At 38.2% G+C, this 19,097-nt stretch overlaps 1 long non-coding RNA gene across 1 annotated transcript in view; it reads right to left on the bottom strand.

The window, feature by feature from the left end:
* Positions 1 to 12,037: 12,037 nt before the first annotated feature.
* The window catches only part of LOC131280841 (uncharacterized), a 41,792-nt gene continuing 34,732 nt past the window's right edge, over positions 12,038 to 19,097 (bottom strand). Inside the window, exon 2 of the long non-coding RNA XR_009188485.1 lies at positions 12,038 to 12,269. This is a non-coding gene — a long non-coding RNA (uncharacterized lncRNA). The remainder of the gene's footprint in view (positions 12,270 to 19,097) is intronic.

Genomic DNA, 19,097 nt, shown 5'->3' with positions numbered 1-19,097 from the left:
CAAGACCTAAGAAAAGAAAAAGAGAAAATGTGTCCATAGTAACCCCAAATTGAAAACGTTTTTCTCATACAATTTTTAAATTGAGATATAATTTACATACCACTGAAATCATTCTTCTAAAATGTACAATTCTGGGGTTTTCAGTCTTAAGTAAAATGCAATAGACACTTCTGGGAGAAGACCCCTTTCCAAGAAGGGTTTTTCCAAAAGAGAAAACAATTGACCTGCAGGAGTTTTTCCAGAAAATGGAACATACTCTTCAGGGTTGCTGATAAGCAATACCTGGTAGTTTTGGCTCAGTGGAGACAGATTATCAGAATGGAGAAGCATGCCATGCTAATTAAAGTGCATCTGTCTCCCACTTTCTAAGACCCTCCTATGTAAGATGGAAACAATGCCAGCCAACCAGGACATTTTCTCACTGGCTTGTGTTCACCTTATGTGAGTGCCCTTTCCCACTTGCTGGGCAGAGGTCTTTTCTATTTTCCAAATGGGATGCTGCCCGAGCAATGAATTTCTCAATAAAGCTGTGAGATCCTAAACTGCACGAAAAGTTGTCCTTTTATCATTAGTATTTCAATCATCACCACGATTGAATTCCAGAATATTTTCATCACCCCCAAAAGAAACTGGCACCTATTAGCAGTCACTCCCTCTTTCCCTATCTCCCAGTCCCTAGCATTCACAAATCTACTTTCCATCTCCATGGATTTGCCTACTTTGAACATGTCTTATAAATAAATCATATAATACAGGCCCTTTTGTGCCTGCTTCTTTCACTTGCGTAACATTTTCAAGGGCCATCCATGTTGTAGCATGTATCAGCATCTCAATCAATTTTATGGCTGAGTAATATTCCATTTTATGGTTTTGCCACATTTGGTTTATCCATTCATTAATTGATGGACATTTGGATTATTTCTATTGTTTGGCTGTTATGGGTAATGTTCCTATAAATATTTGTGTACAAGTTTTCGTGTGGCCATATGCTTACAGTTCTTCTAGAGTCTTTATTTACAAGTAGAATCTCTGGGTCACAGGGAATTGAGGAATTGCCAAACTGTTTCCCACAGTGCCTGTACCATTTTACATCCCCACAGCAATGTATGAGCGCTATGATTTATCCACATCCTTGCCAAATCTTGTTTTCATCTTTCTTAAATTTTTTTTTATAGCCATCCTAGTGGGTGTGGTTTTGACATGATTTTCCCTAATGACTAATGATGCGTAGCACCTTTTTATGCACTTATAGGACATTTATGTATCTTCTTTGTAGAAATGGCTGTTCAAATCCTACACCAATTTTTAGATTGGACTATGTTTCTTTTTGTTGTTGAGTTATTTATATATCTTTATCAGATATATGATTTGCAAATATTTTTCCCATCCTGTGGGTTTTCTTTTCATTTTCTTGATGGTGTTCTTTGAAGCATAAAAGTTTTTAATTAGATGAAATCCAATTTAACTATTTTTATTTTTGTTTTATTTTTGTGCGTTTGATATCCTATCTAGGAAACCATTGCTATAAATGTTTTCTTCCAAGAGTTATGTAACTTTAGCTTTTAAATTTAGATTTTTTATTCATTTTGAATTAAATTTATATATGGTGTGAGGTAGAGGTGCAACTTCATTCTTTACATGCGGAGGCCTAGTAGTCCCAGCACCGTTTATTTAAAATACTATTCTTTCCTTATTTAATTTGCTTGGCAGCCTTGATGAAACCCAATTAGCCATTCTATTGATGTATAAGTCAATCCTTATGTCAATACCCCACAATTTCATTACTGTAGCTCTGTAGTATGTTTTGAAATAATGAAGTTTGAATATTCCAATGTTGTCCTTTTTCAAAATTGTTTTGACTATTCTGGGCTCCTTGCATTACACTTTTTCATAAGCCTGACAATTTCTGCAAAAAAAAATTTTGAAAGACAGCTGAAATTTTGATAGAGATTGCATCGAATATGTAGAACAGTTTGGGGAACATTACCATCTTAAGAATATTGAGTCTTCCAGTCCATTAACGTGGGATGGCTTATCATATATTTAAATCTTCTTTAATTTCTTTCAATGATATTTCCATTGTACACAATTTTCACTTCTTTTGTTAAGTTTATTATTTAGCTTTTTATTTTTTTTTGTTACTACTGAACATGGAATTGTTTTTTTTTTATTTCATTTCCATAGTGTTCATTTCTAAAGTATTGTGGCAGCTTGGTGTAGTTTATGAATTCCAAAAATAGATATTGGATTGTGTTTGTAAATTGGTCTGTTCCTCTTGGTGTATTAGATTGTATTAGATTCAGAGGTTTCATTTTTACTTTATTAAATCAAGATTAGGGCTTTTATTTGACCATGTCATTAGGGCATGTAGGGTTGAGTCCCCATCTCCTTGGTGGGGATAAAACAGACTTTCACATGGCAGTAAATACACGGAGAAGGAGAACACAGAGAGTTTAGTTTTGATACTGGAGCCCCAGGAAGAGAGTTGAGCCGTTTGCCTGATAGTCTACAGCTGACCTTGTGAAGAGAGCAGAATAGCTGAGCCCAGAAAGAAATGAGCCCAGGAAAGAGAGATGAGCCTTATGTCAGCCTAGAGCTGAGATCAGAAGAAGCTTGGACCAGACATGGAGCCTTAAGAGGAAGGAGGAAGGCTGAATCCTCACAGAGATCGCCCGCCATCTTGTGTCAACACTTGGCAACAGACTTTGGGTGAGAAAGTACGTCTTACGGTACCTCGAGGTGGACTTTTTAAGGCCTGGTAACTGTAACCTTCCACCCCAAATGAATACCCTTTATAAAAGCCAACAGAGTTCTAATACTTTGCATCCGCACCCCTTGGGCCAACTAATACATGCTTAGAAATGTAGTTAATTTTATATATTGTTATAAATATATAAATATATAGCTTTTTATTGTGGTTTCCTTAGTGTTTTCTAGATTCAAGATCATGTCATCTGCAAGTAGTTTTGTGATGGATTGAACTTTATACCCCAATTTAAACATATTCTAGGTCATGATCCACACTCTTGTGAGTGTGAACCCATTGTAGTAGGATCTCTTGAAGTGTTATTTTAGTTATGGTGTGGCCCAAATGAATGAGGTCGGGCCTTATTCCAGACCACTAGAGTCCTTTAGAAGTGGAAGAAATTCAGACAGAGAGAGAAAAAATCACAGGGAGGTGCTGGAAGCTGGAAGTCCATGGAACTTGGAAGAGAGAGGAGACATTATCATGTGATGGGAAAGCCAGGGAATCCAAGGATTGCTAGCCAGACAGACTTGATGACCAACCACAAGAGGAACGGGCCTTCTACCTCTGAAACTGTGAACCAATAAATTCCTATTGTTTAAGCTAGCTCATTGTGTGGCATTTGTTATAGCAGCCTGGGAAACTATGACCATTTTCTTTTTCCTTTCCACTGGAGGCTTTTTCTTCCATTTTTTGGGTAAATTGTGCTGACTAGGGCATCCAATACAATAATACACATATTTGTCTTGTTTCTGATCTTAGGAGAAAGCTTTTAATCCTTCCCCATTAAGTATAATGCTAGCTGTGGGTTTTTCATAGGTGCCTTTTATTGAGTTGAGAAAGTTCCATTTTATTCCTACTTTGAATGTTATTATGAATGGATTGTGAATTTTGTCAAATGCTCTTTCTGTGTCTATGGGAATGATCAAATGGTTTTTGTCCTTATGCCTGGTAATAAGGATATTACATTGATTGATTTTAAGATGTTGAAACAACCTTGTATTGCTGTGATAAAATTCCACTTGGGCATATTATATACTCCTTTTTGTATGTTGTTGGATTCAGTTTGCTAGTATTTTGTTAAGGAATTTTGCATCTATATTCATAAGCACTATTGGTCTTAGTTTTCCTTTCTTGTGATGTCTTTGCCTGGTTTTTGTATTAGAGTAATATTACTCTCACTGAATGAGCTGGGTGTGTTCCCTCATCTTCTATATCTTTTGGAAGAATAGAATCAATTTTTTAAAGGTAAGAAAATAATTAAAAGATACAGAAAATATAGAGCATCTTGAAATGAAAAGTAAGATTGTAGAAAAACTCCAAGTATATCAATAATCAAGAGAAATATAAATTGATGAAACTCTTTTCTTAAAAGAAAGAACTTGTTAGGTTACATCTAAAAAATAATCATCTTTAATCTGTTTGCAAAGGCTGAAAGAAAAAGGATGTAAAAGATACAGCAGGAAAACTCATCCTCAATAAAAACTGGTTTTGCAATATTTATATTAAAAATATAGACTTTCAGACAAAAAGCACTATTTGAGATAGAGTCAGAATATAATGAAAAATCTTTAACTCATTAAAAAAATATCAATTCCCAGCATGTAACTATAATACAAAATAGTAAATAAAATAGTAATATAACCACAGGGAAAAAATGGCAAGTCCAAAAGAAGGAACACTGAACTTCTTCTCCAGGAAAATGGAGTAGTTATACATTTTCCTATTCCTTACACAAAGTACAGATAAAAGTCCTGGGCATTATATATATATGAAGCATAAGAAGATTCTGAGACAGACTGGCAGGGAATCTCAGGATCCAAGGAATGAAAAGATGGTAAGTTCCCTGGGCTTTCCTTTTGTCCCATACCTCTCCTATTTGGAGTTTAAAAAATGTGACAACCTGGAAATGCCAATAGAAATAGACAAAACTAGCCCCAGCAAAGGCCTAATCTATCTAATGGACTAGAAAAACAGCCATGTACAAAGGCAAAAGTACTTTGGACAATAACTACTCTATTCCACCAAGACACACAAGTTCCCACCCATACCAGGAAAGTCCTCTTTAGGCTGTACATAGGCTTTCAATCCCCTGCTAGAGAAGAGCAAATATGAAGCTGAGGCTTTTGACCTTGCAAGATGGTAACAAGCCCCATCTCCACATCCACAGTGCTCCCAGAGACCTTGTAGGGATCCTGGACTCCCATGTCTACCTGACAGTAACATGGCGACCCTTCCCCAAACTCCTGCGGACGTGTCAGCCAAGGCCGATGGGGAGGTAGAACTCCTACCACCCAGCAGTGCCAAGAAACACCCTCCCTCAGGTGGCAATGGAGACTGAATGGGAAACTTAAACTCTTACCCCCATCTGGTAGTAGCAAGGTGGTGCTTCTCCTTCCCCTGCCAGGGCAATGTTAGAGGATGCTGAAAGAGGTGTCTAAATATGATCCAGAAACTCATAACACAATACCCACCATATCCAGGCTTCAGCTGGAAATGAAATTTTTGTCATACCTAGAACCAAGAAGATCTCAAACTGAATGAAAATAGACAATCAATAGATGCCAACACTGAGATAACAGTATGTTAGAATTTTGACAAAAATTTTAAAGCTACTATCATAAAAATACTTTAATGAGCACTTTCAAAAATGCCTGAAACATGTGAAAAAATAGAAAGTCTCAGAAAATAGAGGATATAAAGAAAAAATAAGTGGAAATTTTAGAAGTGAAAATTACAGTAATCAAAATAAACTCAATGTATGAGGAAAATAGCAAAATGGAGGAGACAGAAAAAAGAATCAGTGAATTTGAAGACAGAACAATAGAAATTACCCAGCCTGAACAGAAAAGGGGGAAAATTGACTGAATGGAAAAATGAGCAGAACCTCAGACACCTGTGGCTCAATAATCAAAGATCTAAAATTTGTCTCAGCAGTGTTCAGAAGAGAGAACAGAGACAGAGCTGAAAACAATGCTCAAAGAAATAAAGATTGAATACTTCCAAATTTGGCAAAAGACATGAACCTATATAAATTCCAGTAAGATTTTTTGTTGATTGAGATGAGATTATTCTAAAATTCATACAGTATGGCAAGGGAAATAGAATAGCTGCAAAAAAAATTTTTTTGAAAAGGAAGTGTGATGGTTTGAAGCTGTATGTACCCCAAAAAACACGTTCTTAAATTCAATCCATTCCTGTGGGTGTGAACCATTGTAAATAGGACCTTTTGATGAGGCTACTTCAGTTAAGGTGTGGTCCACCTCAATCTGGATGGGTCTTAAGCCTATTATTCAAGTCCTTTATAAGAGATGGCATTCAAACAAAGAGTAAGAAAGCCACAGGCAGTGAGAAGTTGAAACAGAACCCAGAGGAGAAAGAAGAGACCAAGAGATGCTGCCATGTGCCTTGCCATGTGACAGAGGAACCAAGGATCACTGGCAGCCAACCCAAGAGCGCCATGGTCTTTGGGGAGAAAGCATCACCTTGATGGTGCCTTGGATTGGATATTTTCCTGTCCTCAAAACCATGAGCAAATAAATTTCCTTTGTTTAAGCTGAAACATTTCATGATATATTTGATTGAGGCAGGCTAGAAAACTAAAACAGTTAAGAAAGAAGAAAGAATACATACACAACATTTCGAGACTGATTATATAGTTCCATTAATTAAGACTATGGTGTTAGCAAAGAAGCATATTAATATCTATCAGTGAAACTGAACAGAGAAACCAGAAATAAACCCACACAAATACGCCCCACTAGTTTTTGACAAAGATTCAAAAACAGTTCAATAAAGGAAAGATAGCCTTTCAACAAATTGTACTGGAGCAACTGGACAGTCCTAAGTCACAAAAGGGGACTTTTGTAAGTCTCACACCTTACACGAAAGGTAACTCAAAATGGATCATGGACTTAAATTTAAAATATACAACTGTAAAACCTCTAGAAAAAGACACAGGAGAAATTCTTCAGAATCTAGGGCGAGGCAAAATGTTCTTAGACTTAACACTAAAATCATGATCCATAAAAGGAAATCGAGAAATTGAACTTCATCAAAATTGGAGATCCCAGAAAAGATCATGTTCTTGGAGCTGGTCCATTCCCCCAAAGCGTCAATATAAAATGCACCCAATGGCTAAAATTAAAAAGACCAGTAATAGGGAAGCAGATGTGGCTCAAGTGATTGGGTTCCCATCTACCTCATCTCCTGGTGAGGGCAAGCTGGCCCATGCCCTCAGAGAGCTGGCGCAGCAAGATGACACAACAAAGGGAGAGAAGCAGACACAGAAGGACACACAGTGAATGGACACAGAGAGCAGACAGCAAGCAAGTGGCAGGGGTGTGTGATAAATAAATAAAATAAATCTTTAAAAAAATTAAAAAAGACCAACAATATCAAATATTGTTGAGCATGTGGGGAAACTGACTCTCTCATACTATGCAGGTTGGGGTGTAAAATGATACAACCCATTTGGAAACTGTTTGACAGTTTCTGCTAAAGTGAAATTTATACACGCTGAGATCTCCCATTTCTATGTATATACCAAAAGAAATGAGTACACATGCCCACTAATAGACATGTATATTATTATTCTTAGCAACCTTCTACACACTAGCCCCCAAATGGAAACAACCCAAGCGCCCATCAACAAAAGAACAAACAAATAAATAATTTTGTATTTCTACAATGAAATACAATACGGCAGTACAAATGAATAAGCAGGCAACAGATGTGACGTGAGTGATTGGGCACCTGCCTCCCACAAGGGAGGTCCCTGGTTTGGTTCCTAGTGCCTCCTAAAGAAGATGGGCAGACAACAAGCAGACCCAATGAGCAGACACAATGAGCACACAACAAGCAGACAGACAAGGGAGCCATCTCAGAGGCATAAAAAAATGAACAAGTGATGGGTACATGTAACAGCAGTGATAATCTCTTAGCTTATATTAAGTGAATGAAGCCAAACAGAAAGGAAAACATAAGAGATTCAAAACGAAATTTTATTGATGATGATAGACATCCAAACAGTGCTTACATCTCAGGGGCTGGGGGCCAGCAAATAAACATGGAAAGGGCCAAAAGGAAGTTTTTTGGGTAACAGAAATATTCTGTAATTGAATAGGCATGCTGGTTACACGGGTGAAGATATATGTTAAAAAGCATTGAACTGTAGCCTTAAGATCACTGCACCTTATGTACTATATGAATGCTATCCCTTGGTTAAAAATTTTTTTTAATTATTTTTAAAAATCTATAGTAATTAAGATACTCTGTTCTTGCTTCAGAGATAGACAGGTTGACCAACTGAGACAGATTTAAGAGTCCAGAAACAGTCTGTGGATAACTTTTATTTATATTCAAAAAAATTGGCATGGAAGACACTTCAATAAATGAAACTGGGGAGAAATGGTTATCCATAAGGGAGGAAAAAGAGAAATTGGATTCTTATTTTATACCAGTAATGAAATCATCTCCAGATGGAGTAAAGGTCAAAATAAAAACTAACTCATTAGTAGAGATACAGGTAAATATTTTCTGACTTTGGAATAAGGAAATACTGATAAGGCAAAGCACAAAAACTTAGAGAGTTCATCTATATTATTGCAGAACATGAAAAGATACTAAATTTAATTAGTAATCAGAGAAATAAAAATCAAAACAAGAATTCCCGGATTGGCAAAAATCAATAAGTTTCCTCATACCAAATACTGAAAGGGATATGCATCAGCAAGACTCACATTGCTGTGGGAAGGTAAATTGATTCAACCACTCTCTTTTTTTTGGATTTTTTATTTTTATTTATTTCCCTCTCCTCCTCCACCCTCCCTACCCCCTGCCCCCCAGCCCCAGTTGTCTGCTCTCTGTGTCCACTTCGCTGTGTGTTCTTCAGTGTCTGTTTATATTCTTGTCAGAGGCACCAGGAATCTTTGTCTCTTTTGTTACATCATCTTGCTGTGTCAGCTCTCCGTTTGTGTAGCACCACTCCTGGGCAGGCTGCACCTTTCTCATGCTGGGTGACTTTCCTTACGGGGCGCACTCCTTGCGTGTGGGGCTCCCCTATGCAGGGGACATCCCTGAGTGGCACGGCACTCCTCGTACACATTAGCACTGCACGTGGGTCAGCTCCATACGGGTCAAGGAGGCCCTGGGTTTGAACCATGGACTTCCCATGTAGTAGGCCGACGCTCTATCCGTTGAGCCAAATCTGCTTCCTGATTCAACCACTCTTGAAAATAATTTGGCATTATCTTCTGTTAAACATTTGCAGATCCCTCAACCCCAGTTATACCACCCTTGGGTACAAACCCAAGAAAAATTTTTGCACCCATACACTAGGCATTTGTTTATAGCATTCTTCCAACTCCACAATGCACATCAAGAGCTGCCTAGGTAAGTAAATGGAAGTATATTCAAACGGTGAAATATTATATTGTAACAAAATCGAACTCTTGCTACCTGAAACAGAATGGAAGCTTCTTCATCATATGGTGAGTGCAAAAAGCAAGTACCAGGATGACTGCATAGAGCCCAAAAGCCTTTTAATACATTTTTACAAATAAAACAAAAAAATATGTTTTAGGTGTGCAGGTATATGCTTCCATTTTCTAAAAAGCAGGGAAGCAATAAGCACAAAATCCAGTGTTAAGGAGGAACCAGGAGATGTGATAGAGAAAAGCTCATTTGAAGATGTAGGTTGTAACTAATGTTCTGTTCTTGGATTGGGTGATAAATTCATGGGTATACATCCTATTATTTAAAATACTTTAAATAAATAATAGAAGAGCTTTATGAGTAGATTAAAGATGGCGGTATAACTTGAAATGGCTGATGATTCACCAATATTGTGCTCCTGAGTTCCAATGAGGGAAACAAAACACATTCTGGCAAACACGTCTGCATAGCTAAGCTGCTCACATCTGCGCAGTACCTTCAGCTTTCAGAGGTATTTCTGGGTTTCTGCTAAATTTGATTTTAAAAGATGAAAATTTTAAGCAATGGATCTTTAGGAAAGTAATTTAATTTATGTTAAATTGAACATCCCCATTGAGCACACTGAAAGAGCAGCACACTTTCTGAGGTGAGATGTAAAATGGCTGCCGGCTGTGTGGTAACAGTCTTGGGATGGGCTCTTGCTCTCCTCAGCTTTGCCCTTCACAGATTTAGCTCCATCTGTGCACATGGCCATGCATTTTTAAATTGACACAGTGCCTGCTAAATACCTCACACATCTTGTTGAAAATGTCTTCACCAGATATTTTGCCAAAAGTCCATTTTTAAGTTAACATCTTCACTGACAACATCGTTATAAATGTGGTAACCCAAGGCCAATAAAACAAGCATCTTATTCATATCCATGCCTTCAGCCATCTGTAATGGAAAGAATCGGCTCAACTCCAGCCCCTCGGCCAGATGTTTAAATATATGTCTTATGAGCCCATTGAAGTGCATCATTTAAAAGTCATTTAATAATCGCCTCCTTCTGTTTATCAGCCATTTTAGACCCAAAATGGATTCAAGGTTTCACCAAAAGATTTCAAGTGAGGGGAACCTAGAGAAAACTCCTGCACCTGACCACAGAGGAGACTTCACAACACTTCCTCTTAAAAATGATTTGCTTCCTAGTAGTACGTCTCATTGTGTGGTATCAACCAAGACTTTTTTCAATTGCAGGTATTTTTTTTTTTTACATAATATTACTACTTTTTAACGAGGGGTTTTATGCGGCTAGTGCTATAGGCTTTCTTTTTAAATTTTTTTTATTTTTAAAGAAGCTTTAGATTACATAAATGTTACATAAAAAATATAAGGAACTCCCTATGTTTTTCACATTTTCCCCTATTAATAACGTCTTTCATTTGTATGGTGTATTTGTTACAATTGTTGAACACAAACTGAAGCATTGCTGCTAACCAAGGACTGTCATTTACATTACAGTTTATACTTCGCACTGCACAGTGTTATTGGTTGACAAAATATATAATGGCCTGTATCCGTCATTGCAATATCATGCAGAACAATTCCAATGTCCCCAAAATGCCCCTTGTTGCACCTATTCTTCCTCCTCCTTCCCCTGCTAAAGAAGAACAAATATGCCCCGTGCTCTGTCCATCACGACCTTGAGCATTTCCTCCGGGTCCAAGCTAAGGCTTCAGACTTCCTGGTTGGGGCCACAGTTTTGTGTCCCTAATTGAAAATATAATGTGGAAAGCTATTTCCCTTTTAAATGATAAAAAGTGCCACAAATTTCTGAGAAAAGCAAACTTTGGGGCTGAGATAGTACTGGCAAAGTCAATGTGTTAGGAAGTAGTCTGGCTTATAGTTGCAAGCTTGTCAACCAAACCAACAGTTTATTGTAATCCAGGAAGGAAAGTTGGACTGACATATGGTAGCTGATGGCTTTTAGTGCACTTCTATGTTTTTAAGAAATCATTTATTTGTGTAGTAAAAACTCATTAAAACAAACATGAAAAAACCAAAGCCTAGTGTTCCAACTTCCAGTGTCTCTCTCTGGGAGAGCTGATATCCTAGCCCTTTCCTTTTGAAAGCACAGCAGCTTGCACTAGCAAAGATCATTTGTCTTCATAGCTCTTTTATTACCAGCAGGGTTAAGAGTACCAGATCACCCAAGGATCCACATCAACCAAATTCACACTCACTGCTCTGTATGATTTGGTCAAAATGTGGTCAACAGTATGCTGAATTTCCTTCCAGATGCATGTTTCCAAATATTTTAAGGTCATAAGAATTCAAATCTTTGTTTTCCCAAAATTTCAGGTAAAATTAATTCTCCAAGAATATGTACCATGTCCATCTGGTGCTTCTGCTTACCCTTAGCTTAACCAATATGTGATGCATAAGATTAAAGGACTGGCATATATAACTGCACACTCTTTCTAAAAATCATCTTGAAAATGGATAAAATAGAAATTTCCAAAGAAGCAATATTTTCAAAAACTCTGAAAATCCTAAAGTTTAGAACTTAAGATAATTACACCTCACTTTATATCATACATGCTGTTCTGATATATTTCAAAGTTAATTTTGATAAATAAGAACATTTTTTAAATGTCCTGGAGAGGTGATTTTTAAAACAATGAAATCCTGTGGCAAATAAAAAAGACTCCAACATACTCACTGTACTAATTATCTAAAACAGTATTACTACAAACTTAGCAGTTTAACACAACACACATTTATTATCTCAATTTCTATGGATCAGGAGTATGGACATAGTTTAACTGGTATTTTAGTTTGCTAGGCTGCTCAAAGGAGATACCATGAAATGGGTTGACTGAAATAATGGAAATTTATTGGATTACAGTTTCATGCTGAAGAAATGTCCAAAGCAAGACATCGTCAAGGTGATGATTTCTTCCTGAAGACCAGCTGCCAGCGATCCTTGGCTCCTCTACCAAATGATAAGACACAGCGCAGCATCTGCTGGTCTCTCCCTTCTCTTGGGAGTTTTGTTGCTTTCAGCTTCTTGCTCATATGGCTCTTTTCTCTCTTTGTATTCATTCTGTTCATAAAGAACGCCAGTAAGAGAATTAAGACCCATCCTGAATGAAGTGCATCCCTACTTACAATAGGTTCACACCCATAGGAATGGATTCAACTTAAGAACATGTTTTTCAGGGGTATATCCTGTCCCAAACCAGCATAGCTGGGCCTCCTACTTCAAGGTCCCACAAAGCTGTAAACAAGATGTCATCAGGGCTGTGATCTCATCAGAGAGTTGCAAAGTGGCCAGATCATATATTCCTGAAATAATATGTCTGAAACTAAACTTCTGCTCTCCCCCCACCCCCCAATCAAACACTCTTCCTGTGTCTTCCCCATCACAGTTAATGGCAGTTCCATTCTTCAAATAACTCAGACCAAGAATGTTGGAGTCCTCCTTAGTTCCTCCTTCTGTTACCATAAGACTCTATTTTGAAAATGTACCCAACTGCTGGCCACTGCTCACAACCTCCACTGCTACTATCCCAGTCCAAGCCACCGTCATCTCTCATGGAAATTATTGCAACAGTATTCTAAATATCTCCCTGCATCTGAACATGTTCCCTTCCTTCTATTGTTAGTATAAAGGCATTATTTCTGCTCAAAACCTACTAATATCTTGTCACTGCATTCATATCAAAAGCCAAAGCTCTCAGTATGGCTACAATGCCCCACAGTTTCCATCTCCCATTGCTTCCCTGACCTATTACCTCTGACCTTAACTCCTACAACTCTCTCTGCTGCTCACTCCACTGGGACACACCAACCTCCTGGCTATTTCTTGACCACATCGCAGTCCCACTCCCATATCAGGACACTTTCATTGGATAACCCTCTGCCTGGAGTACCCTTCCCCTCGGATAGCTTCATGGCTGGGCCCACTCCTCCTTTTCAGATGCTACTTTCACCCCCTTCTCAGGGAAGTCTTTCTGCATCATCTTATTTACAATTTCACCATGACTATGCCCAGGAAGTCCTTTCCCCTTTGTGTGCTTTATTTCCCTCTACAGCATTTATCATGTCCAACATCCCATAATGTTCTACTTAACTATTTTTTAATTATCTGCCTTATTCACTAGAATGCAAACCTCATAAGGAAATGCTTTTAATTTGTGTTCAGTAATCTTACCCCAATAACAAAAATAGTATCTGTCTCATATTATGTACTCAATATTCTGTTGAATGATAAATAAATGTAGAACCTCTCAGGGCATGGTATGGTGTTTGAATTGTTAACTAATTGAACCAAGAAGTCAACAAAGGGTCTTAACTACTCAAGGAAATGACAGTATTAAATTTATGCTTTAACAAGATTTTTGTGACTGTTTTGTGGAGACTTGTTCAAAGGAGCAAAGACTAGAAGTAGAGGAAACAGGCATCTATTTCAGTGGCCCAGGTGAGAGATGATGGTGGCTTGATCTAAGTTTGTAGCAATATGGATGGTAAGAGGCTGGATTCAGGATGTATGTTGAGGTAATGCTGACCCAAACTTGCTAACAGATATGCTATTGGGTATGAGAGAAATGTGGTATTAAAGTTGACTTCTAGATTTTTGACCAACCAAGGACACTAAAGAAGAGAAATGTGTGAGATAGATGGAGAACCAGAAAAATATGTAGCCTCAAGAAAAAAAGCACTTAAAGAATATGGGAGTGATCAACTCTATCACCTATGTCAAATGAGATATTGTATAAGGAAAGAACAGAGAATTGACATTGGGCTCTGTTATGATGGAAGTCTTCGGTCTTTGATAAATGGAATTTCAGTGAAATGGTGATTGGAGTTCACAGCTCTATTGGAATGGAATGAGTAAGGAATATGAAAAAGATGAGATTATTTGGTCACCTTCCATAAAACGTTTTATTATGAGCAGAAAAAAGTGAAAACACATGGGTTCAAAGAAGCTTTTTCAACAGGAGATACGAAGACATGTTTATATGCTTATAGAAATGATCAAGAAGAAAGAAAAAGAACTGATAGTGCAGAAAGGAGATTGTGGAGGAAATGCAGTAATACAGGTCTTGAGAATGGAATGCTAAAAGGAATTCAAAGTGCAAACTGGAGAGGTTGGCTTTTGATAGAAACAGAATAGATCACCCAAGGTAGCAAGTGTGAAAGTAAAACAGGAGTGTACTGATGCAGGTGAACTGCTGAAATATTTGGTGGAAAGATAAGGGATTTCTCATATGAGTGCTTCTATTTTGAGAGTTACAGGAGAGGCTCAGCGATTTAAGGAGAGAAAAAGTGTGAAATAGTAAGGAGAATGAGAGGGATGGAGGATTTTCAGGCAGTATTGAATACCCATAGGAGATTTATGATCGTCAATTATAATTTGACCAGTCAGTCTGGTTTTGTGATTGTCTTCAGAAATATCCAGCTACTCAGCTGTAGGTACTAGGTAGGGAGAAGGTTAGACAAAACCAGAATCAGAATTTTTCAAAGAAAGTAAAATGGAGAGGAAAAGATTCAGGGGAATAGAAAATAGATGCCAGGGACTGATATTGCTGAGTCATGGTATCTTGCAGGTGGAAGAAGTGATGTAAGGACGTGAGGGGAGAGAAGAACTGAGCAAAAAACAAGGGTCAATGGACTGGAGGTTGCTGTGGCTTGAAAAATATCTGGGGAAGGGATTTTAGAGGATGAGTGCAGAATGGTTAAGTGGTGGAAGCCAGAAGGATGCTTCATATTATGATAACTCACCTGGAGAGTCTCTTAAAAATAATACCCTTGGAGAATCAGATTCTGTAGACCTGAGATGTGGCCTGATCATCTGTGTTTTTCATAAGTGACCAAGGCGATTCTAACACTGTCTGTCCAAAGAAAGATATGTGGGAAACCCTGAAACATCATAAATATGAGAGTGCCCATGAAAAGGTATTATCACAAAGGGCCCAGGTGTGAAGAAAAAAACATTCACAGAAGAGGTGGGACTTGAGAAGTCACTGACATATTTACTGATCCACTCTTGTAGTCCATGGTAAACTCAAGTGGACAATTTCCCTGGAAATAAGATCCTTGGCTATTGGATTACACAAATTTCTTCAGGCCCAGAGAAAGAGAACAAGGCCCAGAGAAAGAGAACATTCAGAACAATCCCTAGAAGGCTAAGAAAATTGATCCAATTCCCATGGACACAAAAAAATATTAAATGATTCACCCAGACTCCCCAACAGAGAAGACAATTACCGCTTCAAGGGTATTGTACAGGAGTCAGAATATCTCAGGTGGGCCTTGGCATTTGTTCCAACCTGAGATTCTGTTGAAAGGTGGAGACAAATGCTTTTCTCTCTGTGAAGCAATTTCCTCCCTTTGTGTTCGGATGTCATGAAACTTTTCCCGGGCCCACGGCTGCTCTGCCTTACACGGAGCTTATTGTTGGCAGTGAATGCTGATACAGGACACGTGAATGCTGATACAGGACACGGGAGGAGAGAAGATAAGCAGCTTTTCACTCCCTGCCAGCTGAAGTTGGAAAGTGTGGTTTTTTCCTGACTGTAAGTATACACTTAAAAAGAACTGCCAGGTTTATCAGAAGGGCCAGGCCAATTTAAGAAAATTGTTTGGTGCAGAGTGTTGACTTAATAGTGTCTAAAAGAAGAAAGCAGCATGCCAGCAGAGTTTGAGAGAAATAAACAGGTGTTGCCACTACAGGAACACATTAACCCTGGAGTTATCAATATTGGCCATTTCCCAGTATTATAAATGGATGCACAAAATTCTAGAAGGATTAGAAAATACAAGTGACACAAAAGAAAGTGAATATCATTTATAGATGGGTCTAACCCACGTTTCCCTAAACTGTGGCTAGTGCACAAAATTTTCCAGTGATAATAGGGGCAGATTGTGACAAGGGGGGCAGTAAAATATGGTAAAGAACTCAGATTTTCTGGGTTCAGTTCAGACTTTGTCACTAAGTAGCCTTATAAACTTGAGCAAATTATCTAACCAGTTTTCTTATCTGAAAAATACGTTGATAAAATAATATTTAGCCCATAGGATTATTTTGAGAATTAATTGAGCTAATCCATGGAAGGTTCTTAGCACTGTATCTGGCTGATAGCAAATGTTCAATATATGCTAAATATTATGAGGTTATTTTTCAGTTTAGTGTCAATCTCACAAATTCATCCCAAGCATGTCATAGCAAATTTTAACATCAACATGCTGCATTAACATGAGAGAAGCAAGGACGTGTACAGAAACAGTTTACTCAACTCTTCAAGAGGAATGTTGTATGACCTGGAAGTCAGCAAGACTGAGACAAGAAGCTTAAATAGCCTGCAATGCAGGAAAGAGAAGGATTTTTAAAATGACGAAATGAGAACAAAATAAACACCAGGCTTTTTGATTCAGGAAGTGTCTAGATCACTTACTATAGATCCACAATTTAGAGTTCCCACAAACAGAGGCCCATCTTATCATCTACTTCAATTTGGCAAGCATTTTCCCACTCTGTCTAAGTTACTTTGTAAAAATTGCAGAGGACATCACAACAATGAGGGGAACATGAGTATAATAAAAGAATACAACAGAATGAGGTGGTCGAGAGCATATCCAGTGGATTCTGGGATTATATTGAAATTGTGCAAGTTGACCTAAGTCTCCATTTCCCCATCTACAAAATGACAATAATAATAGTGCTTATCTCGGTATCACGGTTTTATGACTAAATAAGATGAGAAATACAATGCATTTGCTACAGTGGGGTTATTATCATCAATGGTGATAAATAAACAGTGCCTGCCTGGAAGTTGGGGTATGTATAATTGGAGGATCGAAGATAAGGAAAACCAGCTTGCAAACAGCCACAACATTAATTTATTCAACAAGCATTATTGTTTTAGAAGCTGTTGGTGTGATGGTAAGTAAAACAATCCCCCAAAGTAGCCTAAAGACTAGTGGGAAGGATAGATCAGTCAATGGGACAATATGATAGGGTTCATCGTGGGGTACTATGGGAGCATTTAGGAGGAGCCCCTAACCAGTTATTATGGAAACCTAAATAAGGTTCAAATTAAAGCTGAAAAGCAGGAGAGAGAAAGCAAAGTCCCCCGATAGTGTATGAAAGACTGGAAATGAGGCTTCAAGCAAAAGAAAGAGAAAAATTTTATATGTAATGATCAGAAATTAATGGACACGCCACTGTCATTTCTAATGGAAAAATTTAATAAATGATCCATAGGATGATATTATTAACTTTCGATAAAGAACATCTATTTCAAACCAGGAAATAACATCAAAATTAATAGAAAGAGATGCCCACCAGCAGATTCCTCCAGAAGTTCCATCCAGTATCACCAGGTATGGAAAAAAACAGAGAAAATGGCGAATTATTATCTGCAGAGATGCTATGTTATTTACCAGCTGTGCAGGTTAGGCTATTGTGTCAACTTGGCCAGGTACTTGTGCCCAGTTGTTTGGTCAAGCAAGCACTGGGCTCACTGTAAAACAAAGGCATTTATGGACTTTAGTCACCATTGACTTTACTACAGTGGTAAATCATAGATAGCTGATTATAGCTACATCAATCAGGGAGATTGCCATCTGCGGCAAGTGATGCTTAACCCAATCAGTTGAACGTCTTAAAAGTGAAGTGATTCCAGTATTGAATGAGAATTTCCCATCTTGTCTTTGGACAGCCAGCATCTCCCAGAACTCATCAAGAACCTTCACTGGACTTTCATTGCAGCCCTGGGTGCAGCCTGCCTGCAGAACCTGGACTTGTGCCTCCCCTCAGTCACATGAGAGACTCTTATAAAATCACATGTTATTGACAGATATCTCTTGTTGTTTCTGTTTCCCTAGAGAACCCTGACTAATACACCAGGGAAACAAGAAGTAGCCTAGAAAAATTACTGGATTTGATGGCATCAGTAAAGTGACTGGATAAAAGACAAGTCTCCTATACCTCCCTTAAAAATTCACTTTTTCACGTATTTTCCTTTGTCTTTAAATCTGCCATACCCCTTCCTCACCACCTACCTGATGACTCACAGCCTGCTTCCTTGATGGCATACAGGCAATCACACGAGTACGCCTTCATGTTCCCAATAAACCCGGCAAGCCGCCCTTGTCTGTAGCCACCCACTCCACCTTCCTCCTGCCACAAGGAAGTAACTGTCCTGCCCCTTGCCAGTTGTGCTCTGCACACTTAGCTCTCATCTGCTCAGAGTCTGTTCTTCCAAAGATCCCTTGCTCTAGCCTGTCCCATCTGTTTCTTCTTGCCTACAGGACAATTCCCATTATTCCATTAGCATATCAACAGACTTATTGACACTCATCTTTTCAAAAATTTAAAATTAAATAAAAGCTCTCTGTGGACTCTGTGTCTCCCTCTAGCTACCACTTCATTTCTCTGTTTCCTTTAGGAGAAAAATTACTTGAAATTGTTTATTACACTCAAGCTCCACTTCCTCATTTTCCACTCTCTCTTCAACTTCTAACTACATTTTTTGTCACCCCCCTCCTTTTTTAAAGCAGTTTCATTCACACATCATACAGTTCATCCAAAGAGTACAATCAATGGCTCTCAGTATAATCACAGAGTTGCACATTCATCACCACAATCAATTTTAGAATATATTCATTGCTCAAAGAAACAAACCCACAAAAAACCCCACACCCATTATCCTCTTCTGATGACACTTAGCATTGGTGGGGTAGCTTTGCTACTATCGATAAAAGAGTATTAAAATATTATTCTTAACTCTAGTCCATAGTTTGCATTAGGTGTATTTGTGTCATCCCCTTTTGTCCCACCCCCAACTCCCACTGAAATAGTCATTTTCAAGGTCACCAGCAAGCTCCATCCAAACGGAACCTGTGGTCAGTTCTCTGCGACCACTGA

Source organism: Dasypus novemcinctus, chromosome 13, assembly GCF_030445035.2.
Source record: "Dasypus novemcinctus isolate mDasNov1 chromosome 13, mDasNov1.1.hap2, whole genome shotgun sequence".
In the NCBI taxonomy this organism is placed as follows: Eukaryota; Metazoa; Chordata; class Mammalia; order Cingulata; family Dasypodidae; genus Dasypus; species Dasypus novemcinctus.
The sequence above is the reverse complement of the archived record's forward strand: the minus strand, read 5'-3'. Positions and strand labels throughout refer to the sequence as shown.